This window comes from Melozone crissalis, unplaced genomic scaffold (assembly GCF_028551555.1).
Source record: "Melozone crissalis strain CALT ecotype California unplaced genomic scaffold, PUWL_Pcris_2 ptg000023l_1, whole genome shotgun sequence".
Lineage (NCBI taxonomy): Eukaryota > Metazoa > Chordata > Aves > Passeriformes > Passerellidae > Melozone > Melozone crissalis.
This window is the reverse complement of record NW_026535801.1, coordinates 36029361-36044907: the sequence shown is the minus strand read 5'-3', so window position 1 is coordinate 36044907 and position 15547 is coordinate 36029361.

Below are 15547 nucleotides of genomic sequence, written 5' to 3'. Positions count from 1 at the left end.
ATCCTGCAATATTAGACAAAGATGCAACACATGCTGTTTGCTCAGAGATCTGTTACCACGACTACATATTAATAAAAGATTCCAGGGACAGCTTTCCCTTCTTTAGAAATCCCACACTGCAAATGGAGAGGGTTAAGCTCTTAGCTGGAAGGATGTAAGCACATATCTCTGGGAGCAGCAATAATGCAGAAAGGAGAATTGTGAAGATATAGAGCAAAGACACAGGGTCTGGTGGCACACATTTTGGAGTGGTAAATGGTGCTGTAGTTTTACTGTGTCACCTGCTTGAGCAGATTTTTAGGGGTTTTTTTTATTATGCACTTTTTCCCTTTGGCTCTAATAAAGGAACTTGCAATATTTGAACTCCAGACTGGAAAAACAGGGATTTAATTTATTGGAATCCATGGTATTTTCACACATGGCAGGAAGGGCAACAATTATCTCCTGAACTTTAAGATATCATTACGATAAAATTGGAACTGGAAACTACTTGTTTATTTTGAAAATTGCCTTCTGTAAACAGAAGCAGTAATTTAGACCAGAAAGACAGGTGGTCAATTAATCCAAAGCATAACCAGAGAGTTAGGTGAGGTTCCTCAGCAAGAGTAATCCAAGCCAGACCTGGAGACATTCAGACATTTGCAAGCAGTGACAAAAGTTTGGTTGCCAAGAATTAAAGCAGCAGAATCATGCTGGGACACCAAGTCCTGTGAGTTTTTATCCTATTAATTAAAGCTCCTCTTTGTGAGAAGCAGCATCCCAAAAACCTGCTCTGACACACTGAAACATTGCTGAAAGGAATCAGATGTATTTGGGATGTGCACATATGGAATGAGGTCCTGCAAAGCTCAGATCCCAAATGGGAGCCAAGTTAGAGATTTAAACAAAGAGTAAATTCAAAGTGGAAGTATTTTCAAAGTGAATTCATTAGCAAATTCAAGATGACATCCATGGCAATTTAAAAAAAAAACCTACAAGGGGTCACTTACATTTACCCATCTATTCCTCTAATGATTTTTAATGCCTTCTGAATTCTTAATTAGAAAGACATATCTGATAGTTAAATATTGCTGGATGTTATCTATCTATGAATTATTGCCTCCTAGTATTTTGCCAAAAGTATAATTGGGAGCACATTACTTGGGAGAAAACTAGTTTTTCATCCCTGTGGATAGGTTTACCTCATGTCTATGATAAACTTTGAAAATGCTTCGTTTGATTTTCCAGAACATTTTACATAATTCACACAGATTTCCAAGAAGAAATGCAAATTTTCAGGGAGAAACAGATTTTTCAGACAGTAGAAGTGCAGTTTTCCTCTTTGTTCTTTATTTCTGCATCCCCTGGACAGAAATGCTGTGTATTTGTTTTCTGTCTTTGGCATGGCTGGAGGATAACAGGCAGGACATCCCAGCCCTGTCCTTTCCCTCTCTGTGCACAGAGACCCTCAAGACAATGAGTAATGTGAACAAGGTTGTGGCTAAATTGCTCTGGAGATGACTATTCAGCAATGAGGATTATCTAGAGGCAGGTTTCACAGGCAAGATAAAGTTCATGGTGTAAAAAAATGGCTTTTTGTCTAATTAACCTGTGCTGATCATGTTCCTGGGCTGATTTACAGATCCATCCTTGGGGGTTTGGGCTGGAAGCTGGGTTACACAGAGCCCAGCTCTGCCATTTCAAGGCCATTGGCTCTCTGCTCTGAGTGCCAGCATCCCTGTGCAGCCACAACAATGCACTTCTGCTGGGGTTTTTTCAGTGGCAATTCTTAAATTGTATCAAATTCATCATTAAAATCATCTTTCACAGGGATGGGAGTTGAAGACCCACTTGCTACCTCTAAGCAAGGCTGTATTTTATATAAAAGTATTGCAAGGCATGAGCTTGTTTAGTCTCAGTGGCATGTGAAAGCTGCAGTTCAGGTGTCTGTCCTGACTCCTGTGCAACATTTCAAGTCATATGGTGCTTAATTTTTTTTTGTATTTTTTGTATATTTTTGTATTTCAGTATTGTGCAAGGAAATTAAATATGTAATGAAATTTAAACCTCCTTCCTTTAATATAGGTAGAGGGACCACAGCAACATGAGCTGGCTTTGCTCCTGCTGAGGAACAAGGAAAATGGAATATAAAGTAGGCAAGATCCCTTTTTGCTACAGTTCTATAAGTAGTTGAATAAATTTCAAGTTCACGACACATGGTAGCACTGAAAATGGAGAAAAGCCATAAAGATGATGCTGTTATTACCCCATGCACCATTAGGTTTTTTGGCAGATATGCCAAAAAGCTGGAAGTGTAGGAATTTCTGGGGGCACAGATTGCACAGCACAAATACCTGCACCTCCCAAAGTCATGGTTTAACCCTCACTGAAACTTGCAGGTAGGGTTGCACATTCCCATTTCAGGACAATTTGATATAATTTTCATAAGTGATGGAGAGAAAAGAAGTGAAGAAACTTGAAACTGTTTGTGATGCATGCTAACGGAGGAGGAAGGATTTCTCACCCTGTAGATCCATGCAAGTGAAAATGGGAGAGCCAGAACCAAAGGGCAGATATTGCCACTGGCCATGGACATCAAGAGGGGTGCAGTTTACTAAAAGGTGTTTTGATGCAGGAAAGGTGAAGAATCTTGAGGAATTTGGTTGATGGAGAGGACACAATCATAAAAAAATCCAAACTAAAATTTGAATAAATACTTAGGTCCTTGAGAAGTTCAGCATTTCATTAGAGTCCTGTTCTTAAAAAAAGGCACATGAACTCCTGCTGCAGATTCACCAATGGCAGCAGAACTCCATCACAGATCAGTTTGAAGCACAGTCTTTCCAGAAGTTTCTGGGACAAGGTAGGAATTGTCCTCTTGCTGCCACGGGCAGGCTGAAACTCATTGCTCAGTTCAATCAATGCATGCACTGAACTTCCAAAGTTTCACTTAGCAGAATATACAATAAAAAATAATAAATTAAATTTTTCAAATAAAATAGGAAAAGTTTTGCTATATAGTTCCCAACACTACAAAATACAGTTATTAAAAATGATCTGGCCACAAAATTATTCCTGTGGAGAAGCAATACTCTGTTGCTGGTGGATTTTGCCAGCAATATCTTTTCCACCTGGTGGGTTCCTTTTTTAATACAGAAACTATCCACACTACAGGATTTAAAACTAATCAGTTTGCAAGCTGTTCTTAAGCATCTACAGCACTATATGTCTAAAAATAATGTTCAGCCATACATTCCCTATCTATATCATATCACTCTCTAATTACATTTCACCACAAGGGCATAAAAGAGGAAGACATCCTCATTTAACACTGTAAAGGTGGATAAAGCTGTCATCTCAACATTCAGGATCACTTAGCATTAAAGTTTGTTTTGTACTGATGTTTATTTTTAATTGCATGCGCCTCCATGCCAGCATGTGAACAGTTCCTCCACATTTCTTTCCAGGAGCATTCAATTACTTGGTATTCCCCCTCTGCCATGTGGAGAGTAAATATGAAACTGATATTTATGATATTGTATTTATGATACAAATAAAACTGTAGCAGGTCTTTGGATTTCTCCAATTAAAAAAATATTTGGGAAAAAATATTACATTTACAAATAAAAAAGAACCAAAAAAAGGATGGATGAAAATTTTCATTTGATTGTAATTATTATTGCTGTGGCTTGAGAAAAAAAATCCATTTTCTGTAAAGGAGATGAAAAAATATGAAAAATTAAGATCTTTATTTTCTGTTGTAAAGGAGGAAAACTATCTTTTATTAGAAGGTAGTTATCCTTCTCTTCCTCAGGAAAGCCAGATACAAACAGAGCAAGAATTTGAAGCATTCACTGCTTTCTTTGGGCTTGTGCCCCTCACTTACTGAGCTCACACAGACCCACCTGTGGATCCCTCTCCTGGTACCTCTCTCCCAGAACAAACACTCAGAGTTTGATCAATTGGGTTGTGAGGTTGATCTCATTCAAATTCTGTTTTTTCCAGCCTAAGAGACCCAAATTTCCTCTTTGTCATGGCTAAAACATTTATTAAAAGAAATCCATCCACTCCAGTGCCCTCAGTGGCACCTGAACAGTTTGCCCTGGAGGCCACAGGTGCCAGGGCATGACAGGACACCTGAAGAAGCAGGATTCTGTCAAAGTGCAGTGGGACCCATCTGCAGGTTGGATGCCCACCCCAGCTCCAAATCCAGGAGGGAATTTCAGCCCAGAGGTCACCTGTGCTGTGTTCATTCAGTGTCTCTGCAAAGATTTCAGCCGGCAAAGAGCTGATAAAGAACATCACAGATAAAGCAGCTCAGCAAGCAGCCATCAGCAGGAAAACACAGGGATTTATCAATAAATGTACAATCACATGGCAAATTTAAAATACTTGAGTAAGGTAGCTAAATAGGCAGCATCTATTCATTCTTTACAGACAATATGCTGCTTAATATCTCCTTAAGTGATATGGAAGGTGAGATCAAGTGTACCCTGGCAGAGCTTGCTGAGGACACCAAAGTGGGCAGGGAAGTACACATCTCAGAAGGGAGAGCCAGCTGCAGGAGGTCCTGGGTGGGACAGGTGAGTATTAATCATTTAAAAGGATTTATTCCATGCCTTGGTCATATTATTTAAAAGCTGAGAGTGAATTATATAGGAAAGACCAGAGCACATGACTGCACCACAGAGCATTGTGGCTCAGCCCCAAACAACCCCCTAATTGTCCAAACCATGGCTGTGCTCCTTTAGAACCCTTCCAGTCACCATGTCATCGTTATTGCCTGGTTGGATTACACATGATTGGACAGATTCATTCACATTAAGCAGTTTATTCCAAGGGAGCCCAGCCCATTACTTCCTCTCTGAAAATACTTAGTGCTAAAGAAAATGATTCTGCATATCTTAACAGAAAAGCAGCACTCCAATGAAGGAAAAACACAGCTTTCCTTTTCACATACAAGTTTCCCAGGGAAGTTTTTATTTAAACCTTAGCAGAGAAGAAAAAGAAACAAAAAAAAGTCCACCATGTAGCTCTGATTTAAAGAATTGGCTCACATTTCTCACACTCCTGCCTTTCCAGCCCCTGTCCTTCCACTCCTCTGCAGAGGTGAGGTTTGTGATCAAAAGCACTTCTTTGCAATCACTGTAAATGCTCACATTTACAGTGGGCCTTTAAAACAACCCGCGGCCTTTGGAATCAGAGTTATCAGAGTTTAAGTGCAAGGGAGATTCTGCTAAAAGACCTCCTAGCCCAGCACAAAATGGATCCCATTGACACAATGTAAACCTGCACTGACCCTGTTCGTAAGAAACTCATAAATGATTTTCAACACAGGCTGTTACATTTACCAAAGCTTTTACAAGTCCCTTCAAAACATTCCACCACCACACTGACACTTACAGAAATTAAAAACAATATTAATTCTGCTGTGATTAAAGTATACAAGAGTTACCAAATAAAACCAATATTTTCACATTTTTCCCCGAGTTTTAAATATGTATTTTTAGATTCCTATATTTCAAAACATGACATCCTAGGAGATGATTATTATTTTTTTTCCCCTGGCTAAGCACAAAGCAATATTAGCATCTCTAGCAGAAAGCTCCAGTAATTAGTTTGACAATTAAAAACACAAATATCAAACCACTGAGGGAAGATTACCCAGGACCAGTAATTTGCAGTTCTGTTGAGCAGGACAGGAAGCTTAAGGGCATTCAACAAAGAGCATAAAATGTGCTGTATAATGGCAGTGACATTTTCAGTTGTCATTACTGTAAAAGGCAACAAAACACATATTGTCAGCTAACATACCTGCGACGGCTCATGACCTCAGAGCATTTGTTGGAAAAAGACATTTTTAGAATTGTCCCAGATATTTGGGGCACAATCTTTTTTTAGCTGAGAAAATTCAAATCCATATTTTGTTATAGTTGAGATAGCCACAATACACAGAGTGCCACCATGCAATTTCAGAAGGCTTTAAGCATTCACCCAGAGTAAAACCATACCTCATCAGAAGGCTTCAGGCACCTGCCCATACAGAGTAACACCACCCCACTCCAGAAGGCTGCAAGAACAAGCACTTTCTTGTTCTTTAGCCCAACCTTTTATACCCTCATGGTCAATGCATTGCACCTGTGTGCCCTCTGCTCCCTTTGGTGGTTGGTCAGCGCCCCTCATCTCATTCCCTTCAATGCTGCTCACCTGCTTCTCACAGCTGCACCCTCTGGGGATGAGGCTGGGCCAGCCCCACTCCCAGTCACCACAAACTGTGTCCCTACAGTACCTAAATCCTGACTTGCTTGGAAGTCAACTCTTCATCCTATTTTGATCACAATAATACTCTAAAATAAGGAAATGGCAACCCCAGGGGCTGAAGATCCACTGTCTGTGCTAGCACCTCCAGAGGAGGAGATCCAGTGGATCTCTCCAGAGATAGAACAGCATTCCAAAATACCATGGATGCAAAGGGTGCCTGGCTCCCTTTCCAGCACCCAAACTCACACATACCCATAAAAACCAGCTCAAAATGGGTGTATCCTTCCTTGGGTTTCTAAATATTGAAGATTTCACTACCTGCAATACCTTTGCAACGGTTTTATCTCTAGGAGAAAGTAATTCAAATCAATATTAAAAAAAAAAAAAAAAGGTGAGATGCAGTCAGAATCCTACCTGCAAATAGTTAATCTACAAAGACAGCCTAGCCAGCTCCACCATCACATTTTTCCTCAGGAAGAAATAACTTTCAAATAGCAGTAGCAGAAGAAGAATAAAGATTTCACAGGGAAAAATCCAAGGAATCCAGCTAAGAACATTGGACATAAAAGAAAAACACTTTCTCTGTTTCCACCATTTTGACAGAACCAGACAGTGCCTGACAGCAACAAGCACTCAGCTTAGTCTCTAAAGAACATAAAGCAGGTCAAGATTTCCAGTTTACCTTTCTACCCAATCCAGAAATAAAACAGTTTTTTGGTCTCATATATGTGCTACAAGAATGTAGAAATTTGCTGTAACTATTGGTGACCAAAACCACTTTTGCATTTGCTTTTTGGAGTACAGGTATTCATTTCTTGATTTGGTCCTTCTTTGGAATGTCATTGGAAATCTTTTTACCACATTTTTTGCTCAGCTACTGTTTTCCTTATATTGGCTTCATAAGCTTAATATTCAGTGTGGTGGTGGAGATTTTTTATATTCTTTGCAAGTGTTCTGTCTTTAAATAATAAAACACTGGCATTGTGAGGTGCCTGGAAAGGTAACAGCCAGAACAGAACCGTGGCATTCCACATCTGCTGCTGTGGGGAATCAGAGCCATCTCTCTCCCACCAGAGCAGCATTTGGTTAATTCTGCCTAAGGATCTGATCCTCACTTCATATCTGATATAAACTCTCGCTGCTGAGATCTTCCTGGGCTAATGAAAACAATCTCATTTGGGCTGTGCTGTGAGATTGAGTTTCTTAAATATCAGCTCAGCCCAAGGAGAGAGCACGGGGGGAATGAGGAGCATCCTCTGCATGGTCTATTGATCCGTGCTCCAACCTCCTGAGCCTCTGCAGCTCCAGGCAGGACACAGGGCCAGGCTCGTGCATCAGCCCTGATTAAGGAGCCTGGCTGCTGCCCTTATGAGAAACACTTAGGGAAGAAATCGGGCAAAGGATGTCAGAAGCTTGAGGGGAAAAAAAAAAGGGAAATGAAAGAATAGAAAATGAAGTGTGAAAATAGCAGACAAAGATGTAAAGGGGCAAAGACAGTGATGAGTCAGGTGAGCTATGAGGATGAAAATTACCTTGAAAAGAATTAAAGCGCATAAGAGATTGGAAAAGGAGCCCATTTTTAAAGTTCACAGTCTCACTTTCATTTGGGAGAGTCTGATTTTGAAGAGAGAGGAGATTAGGAGTAAGAAGAGTAAATAATGAGTCCACTTCTAATTTAGTCATAAATTAAAGGCAATCACAAACCCAACTAAACAACTTAGAATTCAGTTGGGATCCTCTATAAGGCTACTTTAAAAATGAAAAGGGGACATTTGGGAGTTATATTTCAGTTAGGAAATTCTTAATTATCCTTGCCTTGACTCTCCATTTGTGCAGATCACTTTGACATGAGCACTTACACTGCCCTCCACGTGGAGGTTCTGCAGCAGCTGCTACTAAAGCCAGCAGGATTCCCTTCTTTCTGCAGGGCACATCACAGGCATTCCATCCATCCCTTGCAGTTCCCTATTTAGACATCAGCAATGTGATTGATGATTTGAGGTCTGCTCATTGAGGTATAGATGTAAAGGCCCAGGTTGCAAAGTTTAGGCTCTGAATGTGAGGTACTGCACGCACAGAGGTTGTGTCACACAGATTACTGAAGACTGACTAATCATAATTGCAGTAACTTGGTGAAAAAGCTTGCAAGGCACAGGTAAAATTGTACCTTTGTAACTCACCGTTTTTCTCCAACTCACACTCTCAAAATAAGAGCACTCATCTCCCTGAGAGAACTGAAATTGTCACGGAATGAGAACCACAACCTGCCAGCCACAGGGATCAGAACGCCAGAGGTTAGAGAGAAAGAAATGGTAATGAACTGCAGACAGGAGATGACAAGAACTCTCTGAGAGACCTATTACTCCGCTGCTGGCTGGCCTAGAAGGAGCCTGGCTCTGCTGACACCTCCAAGGGCAGCCAAGAATGTCAAACCCAGCTCTCCTGTTCCTCAGCTGATGCCACAGCCTGCCCAGGAGCCACCAAGCCTCACTTTCCTGTTGCCAGACACTCCCATACTGCTCCCAAAAAAACCCCACATGTTGGTCTTCAGGGCCTCTGCACCACCAGTGTCCTTCATAAATATGCACTTGCTCAGCTCATTTGTAAAACAGACAATTCGTTTTGTTTTTAAGAAACAGCTCTGAGGAACAAGTTTAATAGGAAGCTGGTAGAGGCAGGGTTTGATGAGGGATTCCTCCAGGCCCTGATAGGATTTAAACCATATTAACTCTCTTGCTCAAAGGTAATAAGCTCTCCAAAGCAGCCAGTCTGCCTTCCTGCATTAAGAATAATATTCTGCACAACCCAGGGATTATCTAGTACTAAGAAAACAGTTATTAAAAATCTATACTAAATCATTCAGACCTTAAATTATGCCCATTTTGTAAGACAAATTGCATTTCTGAGTGAAAATTAAAAGCATTTTAGCCTATCCAGACCAAGGTTTCAGCTGGAATCTCCATCATAAATAACAGTTAGAAATTAAAAGCCTTTGCTAGACCAAGTGAGATATTGGTCTAAAAAAGCAATCATCAGGGTCTGCAGCCAAGTCCCAGACTTGTGCTGGAAACCAAGGAAAGAGTAAATCTATCTTGTTCTTTTAAACATTTGCATTCATAGTAGCTGCAGAAAATAGTTATTTGGTTTGGCAATTTACTTTTTTCCCTCTTTATTTGCAAGAGATACAGACTTTTAAACATTTATTCAAGACTTGTCAGCTTTTTGAAACTCATAGATATTGTGAGTGTTCCCCTGAGCCCTATGGCCCTGCAGTTCATGGACAAGAGAGGGAAGGGCTGGAATTCTGAGCTTTTCCAACAATGAAGATGCTCCCTGCAAAGGAGGACAAGAAGTTGTGACGGTGTTCACAGGGGTCCGAGGATGAGGGAAGAGATGAGGATCTGACTCCAAGCCTTTCAGAAGGCTTGATTTATTATTTTATTATATATATATTATATTAAAACTATACTAAAATAATAGAAGAAAGGATTTCATCAGAAGGCTGGCTAAGAATAGAAAAAGAGGGAATGATAACAAAGGTTTCTGTCTCGGACAAACAGTCTGAGCCAGCTGGGCTGTGATTGGCCATTAATTACAAACAGCCACATGAGACCAATCACAGATGCACCTGTTGCATTCCACAGCAGCAGATAATCATTGTTTACATTTTGTTCTTGAGGCCTTTCAGCTTTCAGGAGAAAAAATCCTAAAGAAAGGATTTTTCAGAAAATATCATAGCTACAAGAAGCTGCCCTAGCACTAAAACTTTCCCTTGCTGAAGCTCGAGTTGAAGAACATCTGCAAAGGCTTTCTTTGTTATTGCAATTCATCAAGTTTGTTTTCCTGGTGTTTCACATTGAAACACACAGAAATTTACCCAGGTAAACCACTACAAGATCTGCTACAAAGCAGCACCAAAACAGGCAGCAGGCCCAGCTCAGCATCATTCACCTTCAGGGTTTCTTCTGTCTCTCCTCTCCTATTGAAGGGACAGAAAGGATTTAGGGGGAAAATTAAGAACAGACAGGAGTTTCCCTCTGTTCTCTCCCCAGATCCCTGCAATCATGTTTGGTGAAGTGCAATTTTCAATTGGCCAATCCCTACTGAAAGTCTCTTCTGCTGCCTTGCCTTGTTTGTTTGTCCTTCACCTCGTTCCTTGCCCATGATTTAGGTGCTTACTTTCTGCAGCCTGCAGAGCTCTCATCCTCTTTTCTGAGCCCTGGTGCAATGTGACATTTTCAGCTCTGAAGGCGGCCTCCAGATTGTTCTACTTCTGAAACTGATGCATTTTTAGTAGTAACATTTCCTTTTCTACCCTCCTGCTTTATTTCTCTCCTTGATTTCATCCCTCCACCCTCTCCTATGTGGCCTGCTTTTATAAGGGTGACATCTGTGGATGCAAGGAACCCTCAGCAGCTTTGGAGCTTGGAAACAGAGACACCTACTTGTCAGGATCACAAGCCATCTTCTCCATTAGAAGTACAAACTCACATTTCAGGCAAATGAAGTCTTTTCTCTCTTCAAGACAGGTAGAAGATGTCAGATAGAGGCCAAAAGAATTGTTCATGCTTTCTCCTTTCTTATTACTGACACCAATAAAAGGACTTGTGAGAGCCTAAACTCCCAGTAGAAATATTCCTATTAACTAATTTCGTTTCATTACTCAAATATTTGCTGTTGCAACATTTAAACTTGATCAGTCTCTTCTTTCAGCAACTCAGCAAACTCACTAAAGCAAAACTCAAATATGAGATCAAGGTCTCATATCTCAAATAACACCTTCACAGATTAAAGCTGAACTCCTAAATCAGGTCACAGAGACCCACTACCTTACTGACACACACACAAAAAAATCTCCAAAACAAAACTTTAACATTTTACTCTGCAGGAGTGATATCATTACCATTAAGAGTTGTGATTTTGGACCTGATGTGAGTTTCTATGAAAATTAGTAATCAATTTTATCATTAAAATTGTTTTTATTGAGGTCAGAATACACTCTAAGAACCATTTACAATGATTCAGGTGAGAAATTCAATGACTTTATGCAAAACTGGTGGGTAAGAATTAAAATAAAATATTACAGTCAAACCCCAAAGAAAGACAGAATTTAACAACAGCAGGTGGAACTTGAGTTGAATTCATTTAAGCTGGAACCTCCCCTGTTGTAAAAACAATTTTTGAAGTATCCTGTCCTCTCAGCTCAACACTGTTAACTTGCACAAAGGTCATGCACCTTGCAAATCTCTATCAATTAAAATCTACTTTAGATCACCGCAGGTTTGAGCCAGTCAATTATCATTTTACCTCCTCATTACTGAAATGTGCTACCTGCGTCCTCATTTATAATTCACATTCACACTCTGAAATCTTGCTTATTCCCTTTGGAAATCATCTCCTTGGCTGAGATAAACTCACCCTGATAGATAACAGCTCTGTTAGCACTTAGTAATCTAGAGCAGATTATTAGATTAGGGCTGAACGTGCATTAGTATAATAGGACAGAAATCCATTTCAAATAGAGTGCAAACAAGCCCTACTTTAGAAAACAAATGAACACAACTCATCTCTGAGCACTCCATTCAGTGGAGAACAAAGATGATCTGCTGAGAAAGCCTGGAGGAGAATGTGATTTGCGGAATGGGCAGAGGTCCAGAAAACATTACATCTTGCTGGTCCTTTCCTCCTTTCTTTATAATGAGATCATCCCTGAGAGCCAACATCCACTTATACACTAATTATAAACAAAAATAAGCCTCCTGAATTTTTGCTATCATGCTGTAAAAGATCCTAAGTCTGATTTGAACACAGTATCTAAACAGTGGTCCAACTTTTTCAGTTTTCTGGAGTCTTTCTTTCGTAAATTATGCAACAAAAATGCAGGGATCTTACTCTAAGCCTTTTCCCAAAACTGTTTCTAGGGGTTTTTGCTTTGGAATCTTCCTGTTCCATTCTATAATCTCTTCTGCCCCAAAGAGACTCTCCAACTCTTTATCCTTGCTCAAGTTAATAGGGCTCTGAGGATTTAGCAGAATAATTCTTCATCTCCAGGAAGGGCTCAATAGTTTCAAAATGTGATGACTTAACAACACACCTTTATCCACTGACAAATTTTCTTGCATTTCTCCCTCTCCTGCACTAAAACAGAAAATTCAGCTGAATCCCTTCTAATTCCTGGATCCCTTTTTCAGTTCTGCAAACTACCAAGAGAGACTTCTGAGCTGCAGTGTCTTTGGCTGAGATGTATGACAGGGTTCTCCTCAACCCCCATTTCTTGTTCTTCACTGGGGTTAGAGGTCTCTTCTTCCTCTGTCTTGATTTCTCTGGACAGGGCAGGCAGGAGGATGCTGGAGGAGAGCCATGGAATAATCTTGCATCCTTCAAGCAAGAGAGCCCAGCTGTGAAATCTCTGCCCTGTGGTCTAAGTATAACTTCTGACCACATCAATCAGATATAACATCAAATATTCCTTGTATATTTAATATATATAATGTATATATAATATATTGATTTGATGATTGATGAAGATTGAAGATAAAAAGAGAAATGGACCTCCAGCCTGCCCCTCCTGGTTGGCACCCATAGCTCAGACTCACTCAAATATTTTACCCTGCACTGGAGGCTTGCAGAGCTGATGAGACTTCAGTGTCTCCTTCATATTATTTAAATAAAATTGGACTTTAATGGAAAAATAATTCAAATATAACTTCACATTATTTAAATTCCTAATATTCTTAATTTTCTAGGAATCCCTGCTAGCCAACAAGTCTGCCTTTCTAATTTTATAAAACTCTTTGTGCTTTGAGGCTTCATTGAGATGGATTACAATCTTCTGCTCTTCTGCTTGCAATTCTCCTGGAGTTTTACAAGGAAATCAAAACCAGACTTGAAAAAATATATTTCAACTGCCAATTAAACGTTGTGAAAAGATAGTTTAATCTCAGTGGACCTCGAAGTTGACAAAGTCATTGTTTAATGTGTTTAGATACAAAGCTAAAAGAAATTTGATAACAGCAATAAGGCGCTTCCAAGAATATCGTTACCATGAAATAATTACATCCCAACAGGATTAGGGGTAATCAGCCACACTGTGCCTCAGCACACCTCGGGGGGTGATTATCTTACCAAAACAGCACCACCCATTGTGCTGCACTGCTTCAATGTGTTCTGATAAAATAACACACTTCTGAAGTTTGTGTAGCTGTTTGTGTCAGCAGAGGAGCATTATTACCGTCAAATTACAGTCATCGTGTATTTTCTTTTCCCCAGTAAATTTGTGCTTGGAAAAAATTTAAATCCCACTGGAAATTTGCAAACATATTCATTACAAAAATATGTTCAGCATTTAGACTGCAGCATAAATAATCAGAATTAGGACATTCACATTTATCTTGGCAGCCTGTACTTCTTTTACGCTGTGGTGGCTTTAACTTGTGCCACCATTTTAATGTTATTTAAATATGGAATTGTACTTAATGCATTTATAAATTGCTAGAATGAAGGAAAATAAAGCAATGATTCATAGAAGATTATGAGCCACATAGAATATTATTTATTTACTTAAATGACCAAAAAATAAAGCAATAAATCTTAGTCCCTCAAATAAATGAAACTATTATGCCTGATTGAATGTATTTATTTATACTAATAAAAAATAATACCTCCACAGGTATTACTGGGCTGTTATTTGTTATGTGTGTCAGTGTGTTAGGAAATATAAAATCAAATAAAAATGCAAGCAAGGACAAGAGTTTGACAGCATTATTTTACACAGCAGAGTGTTGGGGCTCCACATGGGTTCTGCTGATTTCCTAAATCTGCCCATGGCAACCCAGGCTCAAACCCACCTCTGATGCTGGACCACCACAGGCACCATTTCTGCAGTCACAGGCAAGAGATTCTGCACCATTTACCAACCCCTACACACAGATCTGGTGGTGCCAGTTTATCTGTCCTGCAGATATTCAGGGAATTTGGGAGATCAAACCAACTTGTTCCAGTTCCTTTATTACCCAAACTTACCACTGGCACTGGAGTTTGCAGAGTCAGCTTAAGAAAAAACAACTTATCCTGGGCACATGAGAAGCCTTGGCATTGGAGAGGCACACAGAGGGCAAACAATAAATTACAAATGGAAAGAGATTTATCAAGAGTAGCAACTAGTCGGAGAAAGATCATGTTTTGGTCTTCTTGACCTTTCTGAACACTGACTTTCTGGCTTATTACCAAGAACTTTAAAGACTGTTATAAATGGTTGACTCAGCTATTCTAGAAATTAATTATGCAGGCTAGAAAGGGAACTTAGCTGGCCACATACACTACCATCTTTTGAATGACTATTTGCTTTGAATGAAAAGTCAAAGGGAAATTAAAATGGTTCTCTTTATGACCGTTTTAAGGAATTTTAAGCCCATTATTGAAAGATAAATATAAAAATGTGCATTTTTATAGTGCATTACTCAAGAACCCCAAAAAACAGTTATCCCCATCTTACAGATAAGAAAACTGAGTCAAGGAGATAACAAAGAACAAGTACACCCAGAAAACTTATTGCCTTTTACTGACAGAAACTTCCATTAATACATCCCAAGACTGTGTTCCATTAGTAATTACTACATCATGTCATTTTTACACCAGCTTCTGCTAGAAAAACTTATCTTTCAAGAGCACTAGCATTTCAATGTTCAGAAAGCCAACCTGAGAATAAATAGTGAAAACATCCTTCTCCCACATGCACTGTCTTCTTTCATAGGACCCCTCTGAATTCACCTATTTTCTCTTCTGAGAACATCTAAATAAAGGTGCTAATGCTGCATGTTTGAAGAGAATCAAAGCTGAAATCAAAGAGCAAAATGTCTTGCTGTGAAGGCACCCTTCTATTTGTTCTGTGCCATTTTGCAGACAAAGGAATAAAAGCCTTTGCACCATCAATGGGGCTTTGTTTAAACTCTGCATCACAGACTTGTAAATCTACTGCTCCAAAATTTCTCCTACAGTCAGCCAAAATCAATGATCAAATTAGAGGTTTCCAAAGGACTTTTTTTTTCAAATTCTGAAAACCATTTATTTTGAGGGTTAATCACTGCTGTTTAAATCTCACAGTGGAACTAGTACATACACATGAAATGAAGGAAAAATGTTGCTTTACCTATTTGTTTTTTCCTTATACCTGTAACTGCAATGCCTGAAATCAGCAGCTATTTTGGGCTTTTTGTGCTTTTCATCAAATTGCAGTCAGTAGAAATTTTTTCCCTTGTGATCTTCAAAACTCTGATATATGTGTCATAAAAATCTATTCATAATTCAA